Source organism: Zea mays, chromosome 3 (genome assembly GCF_902167145.1).
Source record: "Zea mays cultivar B73 chromosome 3, Zm-B73-REFERENCE-NAM-5.0, whole genome shotgun sequence".
Classification (NCBI taxonomy): Eukaryota; Viridiplantae; Streptophyta; class Magnoliopsida; order Poales; family Poaceae; genus Zea; species Zea mays.
Window position 1 is genome coordinate 105,259,405 of NC_050098.1, and position 16,856 is coordinate 105,276,260.

At 42.3% G+C, this 16,856-nt stretch overlaps 1 pseudogene; it reads left to right on the forward strand.

Moving 5' to 3' along the window:
- Positions 1–519: 519 nt before the first annotated feature.
- LOC109945060 (uncharacterized) lies at positions 520–15,523 on the forward strand (annotated as a pseudogene).
- The last annotated feature ends 1,333 nt before the right edge of the window (positions 15,524–16,856 follow it).

Genomic DNA, 16,856 nt, shown 5'->3' on the forward strand with positions numbered 1-16,856 from the left:
CTGAAACAACAATTACTTCATTATATTCATTCAAGGACAAGCGCCACACAGTCAACATCATGTTTAAACTCAAATCAAAATGTGTTGAGTAAATCGTCCTTTTACATGTTACCAGGAGTCTAAGGAACTGCAGTTTGGGCTGTTCCAGAATTGAGTGTCATACCTAAATTTGGCTACTTGTTAGTCCAGATTAAATGCAGTGTTTCCTTTCTTAGTTTTTGGACATCTTACAATCATAAATTATCCTTTTACATCAACTTGCAGCCTTTCTAGAACATATATTTTACCAATATTATTTCTTAAATGCTTTTAGTATTGTATCTTCATTTTAGAGTGAGAAATCTGCTACTCAATTCGCATCAGGATATTAGTTGTCAAATATTTTAGTACTAATGCTGCGGGGGATGGCGGAAGGCATTGCACGGCGGGGTTACACCGTCGTCACCTTCGACATGCGTGATGTAGGCTGGTCCACGGGACGGGCGTCGCTCACGCGCTCCACCGAGAACATCGAGTGAGATGGCGTGTTGCTACTCTAAAGAAGAGATGATAGGAAGTAGCGACAAGGTCGTCAAGACCACCTGGCACGATGTCTCCTGCCAGATCACCAAGATCAACATGTACAAGGTGATCCAGTCTCGAGCCCTCTCCCTGCATGCTTCCATTGATTTTTTTATTTCATTCTAATCGATTTGTCATGATATATGCAATGCAGGATGGTCGGCATGTACCCTCTCCGTGCATGCTTCCATTGATTTTTTATTTCATTCCAATCGATTTGTCGTGATATATGCAATGCAGGATGGTCGGCATGTACAAGATATGCTTAAGATGAGGTTGCAATTCATGATGTGCATATATTTCTTGGGCTTCAATTTGTTTAATCTAAATCAATTATTTTTATCCAATCCAAATTTCCAATGACTTGCCATATTATTAGCATCAGAGGCTTCGTAAAGCAGCTCTGAAGGAGGAAGAGCATCTATTTGTTTCAGTCAACGGGACTATAACTCTGTTGGGCTTAACCGATTCAATGTCAAGGTCAAACATCACTATGATATTGCTGAGATGGACCCTTCAGTGACAATGCTGGTGGTATTGCTGAGATGGCTGGAATGAGCCACAAAATCTGTGAGAGAACTGATGCTCTTGGTGATACTGGCAACACAACTTCTGCTATTAGAAAGGTAGAAATGCTTTTTATCCATTTGTTGGCTCAATTTGTTCATTTGTCACTGCCATCATTGGCACTATTGGTAGGGTATGTATTTCTTAATATTTTAACATATGAGAATGAACTAATGATGTAGTATTAGCAGATAATATGCAACAAAAGAACCATTGTACTCATCTGGTAACCTAATTCATCTGTATCTCTATGTAGTACTCCCTATATTCCAAACTATTAGACATTTTGGTAGATTCGTTGTTTTTTATGTATCTAGACATAATATATATTCGAATGCATGGCAAAAGCTACCTATCTTGAAGAGCCAAAACATCTTATAATTTGGAATTGAGAGAATAGTAGATAATCTGCAACAAAAGAACTATTGTACTCCTCTGGTAACTTAATTCATCTGTATCCTTTGGCAGGGATTTGCCATTGGTTCAGGTGCTATTGTGTCCCTGGTGTTGTTTGGTGCCTTCGTTAGCAGAGCTGGAGTGAAGGTTGTCGATGTTCTTCCCGAAGGTTTTCATTGGTTTGATTGTTGGAGCCATCTTTTCGTACTAGTTCTCTACCATGACCATGAAGAGTGTTGGAAGTGTCGCCCTAAAGATGGTGGAGGAGGTTCACAAGCAGTTCAACACCATTCCTAGGTTGATGGAGGGAACAGGCAAGCCCGACTATGCAACATATGTGAAGATTTTCACTGATGCTTCTGTTGGTCCTTGTTCTCAGATGCTATATACCAAGAACAAAGCAACACAATTGTTAATGATTAGAGACATTCGTCCTTCGAAGCATTATTTCCCCTAGGATATAATGATCTTCATACAAAGGTCATGAAGGGCATGCCTTCATCATTTCAGTGAGCAAAGATGTAAACAGAGACATAAGAAAAACAAAAAGAATATAAACAATCATTCCAAATCATTAGATTATTTATATTCTTATTTTGTAAACATGAATGAATATCAATAGTACTTATATTACATTTGTACCTTCGGCTTGACGGAAGGTGTAAAAGCAGGAGTGACGCAAGAGTGATTACAATTCAGCGTGAACAGTACGGTGTTATTGTTCATCTATTTATAGGCATAGGACGCAGCCTGGACAAAATTACATTCATGTCCTTGACATTTAATGTTAGCTGTAAAGCAAGTTGTCGAGGACTAAGCAGTCTTTTCCCCTTTAGGTCGGTTTCATTTTCCACCATCGTCCTTGTGCTAAGCCGAAGCTTCTCCAGCCACAGCTTCGGAACTAGTTCATCCTTCCTCCAGACCGCGCCTTCATACCATGCACACCTTCATCTCAAAGCCGAAGCCTCCTGAGACAGTATGTTATACTGGAAAGCATGTTAGTTAAGTTTTTGAGGACCTTCGGAAGAGGAAGGCCCCAATAGTAGCCCCTCGCAGTATTAATTTGTTTTTGCATTTAACAAATTCAGACTGCGACGTGAACGAAGGCCTTTAGCCGAAGGTCCAAAAAACACCTTTCCTTCGCAAAATAGAGAAAGTCAATGACATGTAGGGCCCGCCAAGTTGCAATGCACTGGGAATATAAATAGTAACCCGCTGTGGTAGCATTTGTTGTGCCATCTCAGTCGCTTGTGCTATTTTTCAAGCTTGAATTTTCTTGTTGTCAGATTTCGTTTGATTTGTGAGCTTCGGCATTTGAACAAGTGCTCACCAAATGGTTGAAGAGAAGAAGGTTGTTGATCCTGCTCTGGCTGGTTTCTACGAAGCTATGGAGAAGATAAACACAGAGAAGATTACAAATGAAATGCTAGCTGGCTTGTCTGAAGATTCTGACGATAGCGAAGGCTTTGATGTGGAAAGTGAAGATGAAGATGCCAAAAATCGGCCCTGGCGGCCGAGCCATACCATCTTTAGAAAATCATCCATCAAGCAGAGTCAGATTGATGCGATGAAAGGAAGATATTTTCGAGATATGTCCATTATGAGAACTAGAGGGGATAGCGCGTCCCCTGCACCTGAAGTAGATGAAGTGGTTGTTTATAGGAGCTTTATGAAGGCAGGGCTTCGTTTCCCATTAAGTAAATTTCTGGTCAAAGTGCTGAAGACCTTTGAAGTTTTTCTTCATCAGATTACCGCTGAAGCCATCATCAGGATAGGGGGTTTTATTTGGGCTGTGAGAAGCCAAGGACTGGAGCCAAGTGCAAAATTTTTCTGCAACATGCATGAGCTGTCTTACGAAACGAAGGCTACTGGGAAGGAACAATATCATAATAATTTTGGTTGTTACGGCTTCGTGCCTCGCTCTGATGTGAGTTATCCAGTTCCTACGTTTCGAAAAAGGTGGCCAGGGGCCTGGATGGAGGAATGGTTTTATGTAAAGAATAATCTGATTGAAAGGAAGACATAAAGGGGATTACCAACGCACTATTTGGTCTCGCTTCGGCATCAGAAGACCAACCACCGCTCTTGGAAACGAAATAGAAACATGCCAGAGGAGCTTTAACACTGTGTGTACTTTTATTGGCACAAGGGACTTAGTCCAAGAGCACATTTCCTATAGAGTATGGCCTCTCGTGAATGATTGGGAGATGCCGAAGGAAGCTGCTGCCGGGTCTCGCCAAGGCGGCCTGGTGTATCTAAAATATACCTTCAGATACAATGAGCAGTTTGATGAGCCAAACGATGAGTGGCTGAATTGTATTGAAGCGACTAGTTATGAGTTGCTTGGTGCTTATTCAAGGGCCAAAGATGATGCCATGACTGTAGCCTTCGGAGAGCGAGGCAAGAAAAGGCTAAACAAAGTTTTTGATGTTATTGGTTTCGTCTACCCGGATTATAGCTATCCCTTGCGAAAACAAGGAAAGAAAAGGAAAGTTGCCACTTCGGCCATCTCAGCTATGCCGAAGGGTAAGAAGATTAAGGTTTTAATGCACTGGCCTAGATACATTGAAACGACTACGGTGCTGAGGCTTGTTAAAAGGACTTCTTCCACCACTGAGCCAGGGCACCCTGCTCCTGCCGGCTCCCAGGGAGAATCGGCTGAAATGCCAAAGGTTCCTGCAATCAAGTCGGCCGAAGCGCCGAGACATGCTGCCGAAGCTGAAGGAAAGGCAGCCGAAGAACTAGAGCGAGAGGAAACGGCAGGGCCACCAAAAATCTTGAGTCCGCCATCGGATCTAGAATTGCCGAAGATATCGAAAACTCCTGCAATAACCCCCAAGAGGAGGAGGATGGCAAGTGTGCTGGACACCGTCATGGAATCGACAAGGGCATCAACTCCTACACCTGCAAAGGAGACTGCCGAAGCTGCTATAGCTCGCATTGAAACCGGAGCTGGGCCCTCAGTTCCCACTAAGGCAGAGCCTGCTGGAACTGAGCAGAGAACTGAACAAGGATCTTCATACGCTGGTCTGGCTCTGGAGGAAAAATACGCGCCCAAGAAGGTTAAATTTCCTACTCCCGAAGCACCTACTGAAGAGCTTGACTTCATCATTCGACATGCTTTGGGTAAGAGGGTGTCTGAAGAAGAAGTTGCAGAGGCCAAACACTACGCCCGGGAACTGAAGTACCCGAAGGGGGCCTTGGTGTATAATGGTACCAACGAAGATTGTGGTGGAACCGCACGAATTATCCCAACTTAAGTGCCTAAGTCCCACCTTAAAGGCTAGACCACACTTAAATAGGAATAACACGTCAGTCCCTCGGATCTAGTCCGACGAGGCCACTAACAGGATCAAGTACCATGTACTCACTCGAAGGTGAGGCACAGAGCAAATACAATAAAGCATAAAACCATACATTAAGGAGCATTTAATTTATTACAACATCATCGGAGTTTACCAAAAGTAGTGATCATTGTTCGGAATGCAGCGGAATATAACTAATGGTAAATAAACGGAGGGATGGGGAAGCCTGGCCCATCACTCCTCATGCTCCTCCTCTGCCGAGGTAGGGTCCCACTCGACTGTTCAACCCGGTGGCAAGATGGACAGCCAAGTCAATCCAGCAACCATGTCCTCCAAGGAACCAGTAAAAATTATTGCACAAGCAAGGCTGAGTATACTAATACTCAGCTAGACTTACCCGGTGTGAGGAGTCTACTCCTCTACCTCTAGACATGCAGCTGTTTGGCTGAGGGGTTTGGTTTGCCAAAAAGCACTAGCTGAGTCTAACAACAAGTTTAGCTTTTCGAGTTTTAGTGTGACTCTCTTAATACTAAAAGTGAAGCTATCTAATCATACATGGTATCAAACATTTTATCAACCAACATCTTTTGCCCATCAACACATTTACACTTATTACTCAATGGAGTACAATGGATCAAGCAGTCTCATTAGCTGCGAGAAGCAGACGATTCGAATCAAGTTTTTATCCTTGCAAGGTAAACCTAAACACACGACGTGGCGAGGCACTCCGTCCCCACACACATCAACCGTCCCTATCGATTTCCTAGCAACAGAAAGGGCTCACCGCCTTGTCGTACAATGCCTCACTAACCCCGACTGCTGTCGTGCAGTGACCGCACTTGTACCCACCATAACCGGAATGGGAGACCACATCTCAGGTCGTGTGAGGAGGGCAATCTGCGGGCAGGTTCACTCAGGTACTAGGCTTACCGAATAAGCATATTTCTCGGTATGTGTTTAGTACGTTCAAATGCTTGACACAGGTATCCTCACGTTAATTCTTATTCCAATTTCATCTCGTAGACCACGCATCCCCATGGATTCGTGTCCACAGACCATCATCATTCCGTTATCAAAATGGATACAACCAATTTCCTGACCTCGCGCGAGTGCTAGAAAAATCACTCGACTTCTACCGAGATCCCTAATTAGCAAGCAGCTACTCGACCTAGCATACTAGTATCCATCACAAAGGAAATCCTGAGTTCATGCAGCTAAGGTTTCAGTCAACTCCTATACTTAAGTGCACAGTACAAGCCTACAAACATTAAGTGCAGTAAAATAGCATATATATATAAATGGGTCGTGCATAAAACCGGGGCTTGCCTTCCAAAGCTGGGGCAGGCAGATCCTCGATGGCAGACTCTGGTGCTGGCTCCTGGACTACCTCCTGAGCAACTCCTTGCTCCGAAACGAGGATGTACTCCCCGTCAGCGAGATTACAGTCTATCGAATGCAATGAATAAGATAGATGCATATTAATGTCATGGTAAATTGGTAAAGGTTATGCATAGCAAAATAGTACTAAATTCAGTGGTACTCTAAGGTTTCCTTTGGTTTTCCTTAAGGGTTTTATACTTTCATTTTAGGGTCTTGAATAAAACTTAAAATTTCAGTCATCCTTTAGAGGTTGGTTTTGGCTCTTGGAAGATTTAAGGTTGCACTCCACTATTCTTTCCAAATTCCTTATTTTACTTTTAATTAAGCTTCTTAGTGAGTGCTTTTACATTGCCATGGCAAGTTAACATCTTCCAAAAATGTTATAAAAATTACAGTGGGTAAATATTGACCTTTGTGGGTTATCCTAAAAATTTTGAGGTTGAAATTAATTCAGATGCTCATTGTGCAAAACTAACAAAATTAAGGGTAAAAGGGCACTTTACACTATAGATCTAATTTATGTGAGGTTTCTGGGTCAACATTTATTTTTGCCAAGATTCCTAGGGAATAATAGGTCTTTGTGTTAAAAATCACAGAAAAAGGTCTACTGGCTATTTAGTTGAAATTTTCTAAAGTTAAATGCCAAAAAGGTACTTATTTATAACTTGTTATTTGAAAATTGTCAAACAACAAAACTTATATTTTTCCTAGATTCATAATAACATATTATGAGTTATCCCAAGGTTTGGGGTGGTTTCTCCTCAGGATTATTTTTCTAAGGTTTTTCTAAGTTTTCATTGTTTTCATGAAATAAAAGGTATTTCATTTCTTTTGTACTAACAAAGGGTCTAACAAAATTTTCCAGTGAATTATACTAACTAAGTGAGCTAGCAAAAATGTGGTTGCCCCCTGGTTCTTCTTTTAAACTACCATTTCTATTTTCTTTAACTTTGGGCCAAAATGAGTTTAAATGGTAAACCCTTCCTTAATTTTGTGTACTGAGGGGTGTACTATTTTTAAACAGATTAGGGAGTGGTTAAGTACCTCTCTGATTTTTCTTAATCCTAGTCTAACAGTGTAGCCATTTTTCCTTTTCTTATTTAGCTTTTGGCTAGTTTACTATTTAATTCAAAACTTTAAAATCTTCTGCAATACTTAGGGTGTTTTGTATTTTTCCTAAGTAGTTCACATTATTTAGAACCTAGCAAAATTGGTTTGACCAAATTTGGCTAAATGAAACTGAAGTTATAAATTTTACAAGCTCTATTTGTATTTAAAAGGATAATGTTTAAAAGGCTTTCCGAAAAGCCAGTTTACACCGAGGACCCTGGGCTTTTCCTTAACCAACTCTCTCACTTATGCCCCTACGCAATTATTCCTCTGAGTCTCTGACCATTCAAAAACCCCCCTGACTTCTTTTCCTTCCTCCCCGAGGTCCCTCCCCCCCTTTTAAACAGTAACCGCGGAAGTAAATAGGGCGGCGCGCCTTACCGGCGGCGAGGGAGGTCCGGCGAAGGGCGGGGTTAGCTCCGGGAAGTCCTTGCGGTCACGTCGAGGTACGGCTCGTCACCGGTGATGGTCGGAATCGGTCGGGCCACGCGCGCAGGCGGTCGGGCTCATCGACGGCGTGTGCTCCGGCCTGCTCACGGCGGTAGGGTTCAATCCAAGGGAACAGGGAGCTTCACGGAGTGCTAAGGAGTCTACCCATGCAAGGAATCGAAGAAAGACTCACCGTGGAGCTCGGTCTACGTATGCAGGCGATCTGGTGAAGTCCGGCGACGCTGATCCGGGCTCTCCGGCGAGGTAGAGCTCGATTCCTGGCTCTGGGAGCTTCACCGAGGCACGTAGAAGCTAGCTCGAGGGTCGGACGGGGCGGGGAATGGCTAGGATGGCCGGTCTACGGTGGTCGGTTCTCGGGTGGCCGCTAGCACGCCGTGCGCAGAGCAATCGCCAGTGAACTGGCGCTCCGACGAGGTTGAGAGCGAGCGGGGGCGTACAGTCGAAGCCTCAGTTGGCTTTATAGGCGCGTGCGCGGGCGGGGGCACGGGTTTGGGTTGGCGTGGCGCGGTGCGCGCGGGGCCGAGCACCGGGGCGTGCTCTGGTGATGCCAGGGCGCGTCGAACACGTGGTCATTTCCTTCTGCCCGTGTTCTAACCCCTGCTGAGCAGCCAAACGTGCGAATCTCACCCTAAGACCTTTGTGAGATCTCTTCCCTGCACCTAGGGCTACGTAGTTCATGTGAGTTCCAAGGGGGGATATGCCCTGGCTTGGGAGATATGCGGACGCCAAATCGGGGCTGTCACACTGTTCTCCCCGAGACAAAAGGGATGTCAAATCATGTCAAACGGTTTTGGCTCGGGTTCAAATTTTTCCAGTGGTTTCCTTAGGTAGTTTGGCTCCTTTTTGTTATTTAGACCAAGTGGTTTTGGCGCCATTAACTAGGTGAACACTTCTGATATTTAGATTAGGGTTCATTTTTGACTTAGAGAAAATGTGAGTGACTCTTTAGTGTTCTCCACTTGGGGCTGATTTTGAGGTCTTTAAGGGATCTTTTTGTAAGGTTTCCCTTACTAAATTTTGTAGATATGTTAATGTACTTAAACTTTGGTTAAGGGTTTAAGTCATGAAAGGTTCATTTGCTTATCTTTTCCATTAATCCAGTGTTTGGGGGGCTAATGGCTCAAGAAGGGGGTCTAGGGTTTTAACCTCTTTTGTTCAAGGTGATAATTGCATAAAATTCTTGGGTAATACTTCTATCATGAACCTTCCTTAGTTAAACCCATGGTTTCCAAGGTTTTGGTGCTCCTCCTCCACTTAAACACATGTGATAACAAGTCATAAGTGTATGTATGGAGCCAGGGCCTTGGGTAACACCTGGGGTGTTACAAAGATGACTTTTTATACTGCCTCCCAGACAACAAGGAAATATTTGTTTACCGGGAGATTGCAAAAAATTTTGGATTTCCAAAGCTTGAAGTTGGCCTTTCGGCTATGTCGAAGGATGACCTCGTTGATAGCCTTGCGTACAATAGTCTGAAGGTACGAAAGTTATGAAATTATAAGTGGATTATTTTGTCTTTTATTCTTGTACTGATCCTTTGTCTGCCTTGCTTTTGCAGGGTTTAATTCTGAGCAACGCTTTGAGAGCATAGAAAAATGCTGAAGATGAAAGTTGTCAGATAGCCCTTGGTAACCTTCGGTCGGAGGTTATCAAACTGAGGAACAAAGCCACAGAGAAGGATAAAATTATGCTTTCATTGGTAGACAGGGTAAAGATTAGCGAAGCCAATCTTGCTGCACAGTCCGAAGCTTATAGAGCTGAAATTGAAGATTTAAAGAAAAAGCTTGCAGAAAAGAACGAGGATTTTGAAGTCGCTAAAGCAAAACAAGAAATAAGTGAATGGACTAGCGCAAGACTACAAAAGAATGTAGATGAGCTTCGGGAATCGAAGGAGAGATACTACGAAAAATCCTTGGATTGTGCTAAAAAGCTGGAAGATAGTTTTGCAAAGGTGGGTGCCTACTCATCTGAGCAGAAATTTATCAGAGGCGATCCCGAAGGAATTATCGAATGGATCAGCGAAGAAGCCGAAGCCTTTGAAGAGATTCTTAGTGATCGTGGTGATTTCTGTGCCTTTGCCGGTGCCAGAGGGGTTACAACAATTTTGGAAAAATCTGGATGTGAACATGTTAAAGCTGCAACCCAAACAGAGGCTATCTTCACTGTGGAGAACATGAAGGATCCTTCGGCTGAGGCAACTCTGATGGGCGGGAATTTTTACTCCAACATTTGGATGAAAGGCGGCCGAGAATTAGCCGATGAAGCTATAAAGAAGAGTGAGAAAGAAACTTATGAAGCCCGAGATGAAGCCAAACGAGCCGAAGAGGCTGCCGATCGCGCTAGGCGCATAGGTATTTTAACTGTTTCAAAGCTTTAATATTTTTTTCTGGTTTCGGATTAACAACTTATTACTTTTATTGTAGCTGAACTTTCTCCGCCACCTGAGCCCTATGATCCCGAAGCTGATCCGGCAATGAAGGCGGCATTAGAAACTATAAGAATTGCTGAAGAAGTTGTTGACGAAGCTGTCAACAAACTTCATAACGAAGCTGCTGAGAAAATTTTGAAGGAAGACTAGACTTTTGTGTAGCTAGGAAATGCAACAATTGTGTGATGTAATATTCGTACAAGCTAAACATTGTATATTTATGTGTACATTAATGTAATATATTTCTTTACGATGCATGAAATTTGCACACATACCATTTTTGAGCCTTCGGCGAAAAAACACCTTCCCTTCTTTTCATGCTTTGTAAAGAAAAAGCCCTTCTACAACAAAGTTGTTGTATGATATTGTTGTCGACAAAATATTTCCTAGTAAGATTGTAATTTGCTGGAGGTTTGCTTCGTGCCCCGGCACACCTTCATTCATCAAGTTATTGCCGAAGGTTTGCTTCATGCTCGATCTTTGCTGTTGATGCGATATGATGTATGATGTAATGCTATGCGGAATGATGTGATGATAGGATGCAGCATGATGTTTATGCCAAAGTCACATATCCACACGGAAACACTCTAAGACTCTGCATCCCCCTAGGGACGTCTTTTGAGTCTCTTCACCTTATATTTCGGTGGCATTTAATCTCTGCATCCCCTTAGGAACAACTTTGGAGCTTCTTCACCTTCTATTTCAGTGGCATTTAAGCTCTGCATCCCCTTAGGGACGACTTTGGAGCTTCGTCACCTTCTATTTCGGTGGTATTTTGGCTCTGCATTCCCTTAGGAACGACTTTTGAGCTTCGGAACTTACTCTGCGCTCCTTTAGGAACGACTTTTGTAGCTTCGAAACTTACTCTGCGCTCCCTTAGGAACGACTTTTGTAGCTTCGGAACGTACTCTGCTCTCTTAGGGACAACTTTTGTGGCTTCATAATCTTGTTTAAGGGGAAGAATTCTACTCGATGATATGAGCAATATTATTACATGAAATTGGAATTTAATCCTTTGTGAATTGTTTTTCATACAAAAGAAAAGACAGAAAAACAAAGATACACCAGAGGTAGGATATTCTTCAGTATATGTGCTTGGATTCAGGCACTGTGCTATTGACTGTGCGAGCTTCTGATTCCTCTTGAAAATCGCGCTGCTGCTAAGCGTGTTGGTGCCCTTCTGCCTACTTGCTTCAGGCCAAAGTAGGTGCTAGCGGTGCTGGTGGTGGGAGCTGGGCCCAGGAAGCTTGAGAGTGGCTTGCCGAAGCGACGGAGGTCCTAGGCTGTTGATTACCTACGTATTCTGGACGTAAGGAGAATAGCATGAAGCGGTATGTAGAACTTGCTTCGGCTGATTCTGTCGTGCTTCAGCTTCGACAATCTCCTTCTGCTTCTGAATCGTGACTTGGCACGTTCTTGTGTTGTGGCCTTTGTCTTTGTCGCAGAACAAACAAAACAGTCTTCTGGGTAGATCCCCGTATCTTCCTCTGAAGCTTCTGCCCCCTCTGCCTCTTGGAGTTGGTGGCCTGAAGGAGCATTGTTGTGGCCCTGATGATTAAGAGTTGTGTTGTTGCCTTTGGGGTTGACTTCCTCTATCATCACTTGGGCTGGCATTATGGATTGACCTGACGTGCTTGGGGTGAAGTCTTCCTCCAAAGCCCCTAGCCATCTCAGAAAACCTGTATGCTTCCTCCCTTATTTGCCGGAAATCATTATTGGCCCGGATGTACTCATCCATCTTCTGAAGGAGCTTCTCCAGGTTTCGTGCGGGCTTCCTAGCAAAATATTGAGCTGTAGGTCCTGGCCGAAGCCCCTTGATCATGGCCTCAATGACAATTTCATTGGGTACTGTAGGCGTTTGTGCTCTCAAACGCAGGAACCTTCGGACATACGCCTGAAGGTACTCCTCATGGTCTTGCGTGCACTAAAACAAAAGCCTGAGCAGTAACTGGCTTCGTCTGAAAGCCTTGGAAGCTAGTGACTAGCATATCCTTCAGCTTCTGCCATGATATGATTGTCCCTAGCCGGAGAGAAGAGTACCAAGTTTGTGCTATGCTTTTGACTCCCATGACGAAGGATTTCGCCATGACTGCAGTCTTGCCCCCATATGAAGATATGGTTGCTTCATAGCTCATCAGGAACTGCTTCGGGTCTAAGTGCCCATCATACATAGGAAGATGAGGTGGCTTGTATGATGGGGCCATGGGGTAGCCTGCAATTCTGCTGCCAAAGGAGAAGCATCATTGAAAGCAAAATTGCCATGATGAAAATCACCATACCATTCATCATCATTGTATGATTTCTCTTGATGAAGCTCCATGTGCTGGGGCCTTCGGTCTTGGTCATCCTGGGTGAGGTGACGCATTTCTTCGGCGGCCTCATCAATCTTCCTCTAGAGATCAGCGAGCTGAAGCATTTTCTCTCATTTCTTTTGAACCTGTTGATGGATAGCTTCGAGGTCCCTGATTTCTTGGTCCAGTTCCTCCTCCTCAGGTGTTGGGCTGGTAGCCTTCCCCTTTTGGCTCCTAGCTTCGCGTAGCGTCTCCTGATTAATGTCTAGTGGCTGCAGTTCAGCCCCTGGCACTGCTGTCTTCTTCGGCGGCATGACGATGGTTGATGCTTGCCGAAGGTGGTTCAATGAGTTCACCGGAGGTGGGCGCCAATGTTGGTCCTTGTTCTCAGATGCTATATACCAAGAACAAAGCAACACAATTGTTAATGACTAGAGACCTTTGTCCTTCGAAGCATTATTTCCCTTGGGATATAATGATCTTCAGACGAAGGTCATGAAGGGCATGCCTTCATCATTTCAGTGAGCAAAGATGTAAACAGAGACATACGAAACACAAAAAAATATAAACAATCATTCCAAATCATTAGATTATTTATATTCTTATTTTGTAAACATGAATGAACATCAATATTACTTATATTACATTTGTACCTTCAGCTTGACAGAAGGTGGAAAAGCAGGAGTGATGCAAGAGTGATTACAATTCAGCGTGAACAGTACGGTGTTACTGTTCATCTATTTATAGGCACAGGACGCAGCCTGGACAAAATTACATTCATGTCCCTGACATTTAGTGTTAGCCGTAAAGCAAGTTGTCGAGGACTAAGCAGTCTTTTCCCCTTTAGGTCGATTTCATTTTCCACCATCGTCTTTGTCCTAAGCCGAAGCTTCTCTAGCCACAGCTTCGGAGCTGGTTCATTCTTCCTCCGGACCTCGCCTTCATACCATGCACACCTTCATCTCAAAGCCGAAGCCTCCTAAGACAGTATGTTATACTGGAAAGCATGTTAGTTAAGTTTTTGAGGACCTTCGGAAGAGGAAGGCCCCCAACAGTTTCCATCAAGGAGATGATTCCTCTGGGTGCTCTTGTCATGCCGACTCCCTCATTGTTGGAACCCTCTTTGACTTCGATACTCTCTCTAGTGTTCTTGCTGGTGCCCTAATTTTTGGAGTGCAGATGCACGCTTTGCCTTCTTCTACTCTCTTTGTGCACTTCAATGTGTTTGCTTGTTCTAGGGTTTATGGAGATTTCTACTTTAGACAAATTGCCATCTCTACTTCCAACACTGGTGCTACATAGGACAACGCCAAGAAGTACATTGAGGTGAATGTTATGAAGAAGTCTCATTGAACACCATGTCTTGCTTTTGTTGATTATCACCATATATCATTCATCAAGACACGATCCCTACTAACTAGAAAACATGCATGTTCTGCATTTGCTCACTATTTTTCTTAAAGGAAACATTGCCATTTATTTTTGTATCTGAAATCTGTTTCACTATCTTGTATTCCCATTAGTGCGCATGTAGTTTAACATACCAACTTAAATGATGTCTTGTTCGTTTTCATGTAATCGTCGTGCACTAATATTTGAGCCGTTGCAACGCACAGGCACCTAAAATTTACAAGGAAGTGAAATAGAAGCTCAATGATGGTTCAGTTAAGTTTGAGGTGACATGGATTTAATATTTTAATTTATAATGATTTTTTTAGAATCATAATGATCTAATATCCAATTACTCAAAGTGTTAGAAGAATCTTGTTTTTATCTACCTGCGCTGCTATTGCAAACAATGACCTTCTTAGTTGGCTATGAATGTAACACATACTTTTCAATAGAAAGCCATGATTTTTGAAGCCTAATACTACCCAATCTATGTTGTTTCCACATCAATGCTCCTATTAATGAGTTATCTTTGGTTCAATGTGATTTATTCGTTCTTTTTACACTTGAGCAGGTTCTGGGTGACAAGGACCAAACACCCAAAAAGGTACCCCATGTCTTTCCTTTTCTTTTATTTACTCCTATAAAGCACTAATTTTTCTGGTTTCCACGTCATCCCTTTTGCAAAAAAAGTTCTTGTATATCTATCTGTTCATTTGTTGAAAATGTGTTACTATAGCAATGTTGATGACATAAATATACCATAAGTTATATTGGAATTTGTGGTGCTAGTATGAAGTTGTTCTTAAACATTGTTGGTTGCTATGGAGACAAAGTTAAAAATAGAAATTAGAGTACCTTGTTTTTGTTGGAATTAGAATTTTTTTCTGTTTTGTTCCTAATACACATGGATTTGTGGTACAAGTATTGTTGATTGCTTTGGAATCAGAACACATTAGGTTTTAGTTCATAATAGGATTACAGTTCATTATGTTTATATTGGAGTTATAATTTGTTTTATTTTTGTAACTAACGTGTCATCTGATTTTTTTGTTTTTGTTTTTGACAGCACGCCAGCCTCCTCCTCTGGCTCCTATTCGAGATGGTGGTGGCTCCATGTTTGGAGGAATCGGGTCCACCATTGTTGAAGGTGGTATGGTATCCAAAGCTTGTTCTTTTCTAGATAGCTTCAGCTATAAACATTATCATAGTCCTTGAATTTAATGAACACATTGTTTCAGGTATGGCATTTGGTATGGGTAGTGCCATTGCACACAGGGGAGATGGCTGTTGACGCTATATTGGGTCCCCGGACCATTCCACATGAGACCGTTGTCTCAGAAGCTGTTGTTCCCGCCCCAGTATCCATTCTAAGGCCTTCCAAGATGTATGTTTGCTTGCCAATTTATGTTTCCTAATTTTTCCTCAGTCTGGTGCATCAAACATTTGGTTTCTCACTTCATAGTAAAGGTTGTGGTAACTTATTTAGTTGTACAAGAGTTGCATGTGGCCATTCACATTTTGTTTGTTATATATATTCCCTTCATCTTGAAAAACTTCATTTTAAATAAAGGGTCTAATTTTGGTAATACGTGAAATGACTGATATATGGCCCTTATCTAAACAGGTCAGTTCAGTTAAATAGATATTTCTGTAACTATTAGGTATCTTTGTTTTTAGCTGATGTTTGGTCTAATGTGAGTGACATTACTAAGTGACTGTCAATTTCCTATGGGACATTGAACCTATAAGTATCAAGAGGTGCCTGTTTTTTCTTTTACCGAGCTTGCTAATTACTTGTCATCAAAGCTAGGCTCTCGAGCAAGTTTTACAAGGGTATGATCGTTTTACACGGTTGGCTTTGTTGAGACCATGTTAAGAATTATGGACCTGCTTTTTGTATACTGATTTGATGATGTCGTCACTGGCTTTTTTGGTTGATGCAATGCGTCCTTGACATGCGTCGTGGAGGTGTGTCCGCCTAAGCTGTCTCTATTAGGATTATTCATGGTTTTTTATTCCATTGATGGTATCTGATTAGTCATAATAAACAGTGAAACTTTGAACCGTGTCCACAGCTTGAAGCTACGGTTCCTGGGATTAATACATTTTGTTATCCTATGTTGTATCTTGGTCTGTGGTGATCATAAATATTAAAACGAAGCCGTTATGTTGGAATATGTGTCCGTATTTTTCCTGATCTTACATAGGGAAACCTGTTTTCGGTAATCAGGTCCATTCCGTTAATAATTTCGCGGACTCGCGGGCCTACAAACACGCGCCGTTTTCAATTGTGGCATAGTTGTCTATCTGGAAAGGTTAAAGTCGACAAATTTTACATTGGTAGTAGCTCTTGGATAATAAAGAGTATGTATTGCCCACAAAATTTAACATGTGAAGGCAGTAGAGATTATCCACCAGAAAACAACCAATTACAAAGATTCCTTCTCTACTAGACATAGAAGTCATATATTTGCTTTTCTTTACTCCTATAAAGCTTTTTCCACATCGTCATTTTGCAAAACAAATTCTTGTATTTTTTTCTAATTTAATCCGCAGTGTTTTATACTAATTTTTACCTACCGTGGCAACGCACGGTCAAATACCTATTATCTATAAAGCTACATAGAAATTACATAGCTCTTCTGTTTCTGCACTTGATTCAATCCATTTGGTAAATAGCTCTCGATTCTGCATATGTGATATTATTATATTCCTAATACTTGAAACAGTAGTAGATAAGTATCACTTAGTGTTGGGACTATGCTTCGTCGCCGAAGGTCTTGTAGGGAGAAACAGCTTCGGCTGAAGCTGTCCGCATGTGATGACCGAAGGTTCCTCTGTATGAAGCTTCGGAATTACAAACCGACTTAAGAGTAGAATGACCTTTTAGTCCATAAATGTTTGAGTTGCTGTTGTAATTCCTTATGAGGGACATAATTGTAATTCCTCACAGGCTGTGTCCCGTGCCTATAAAT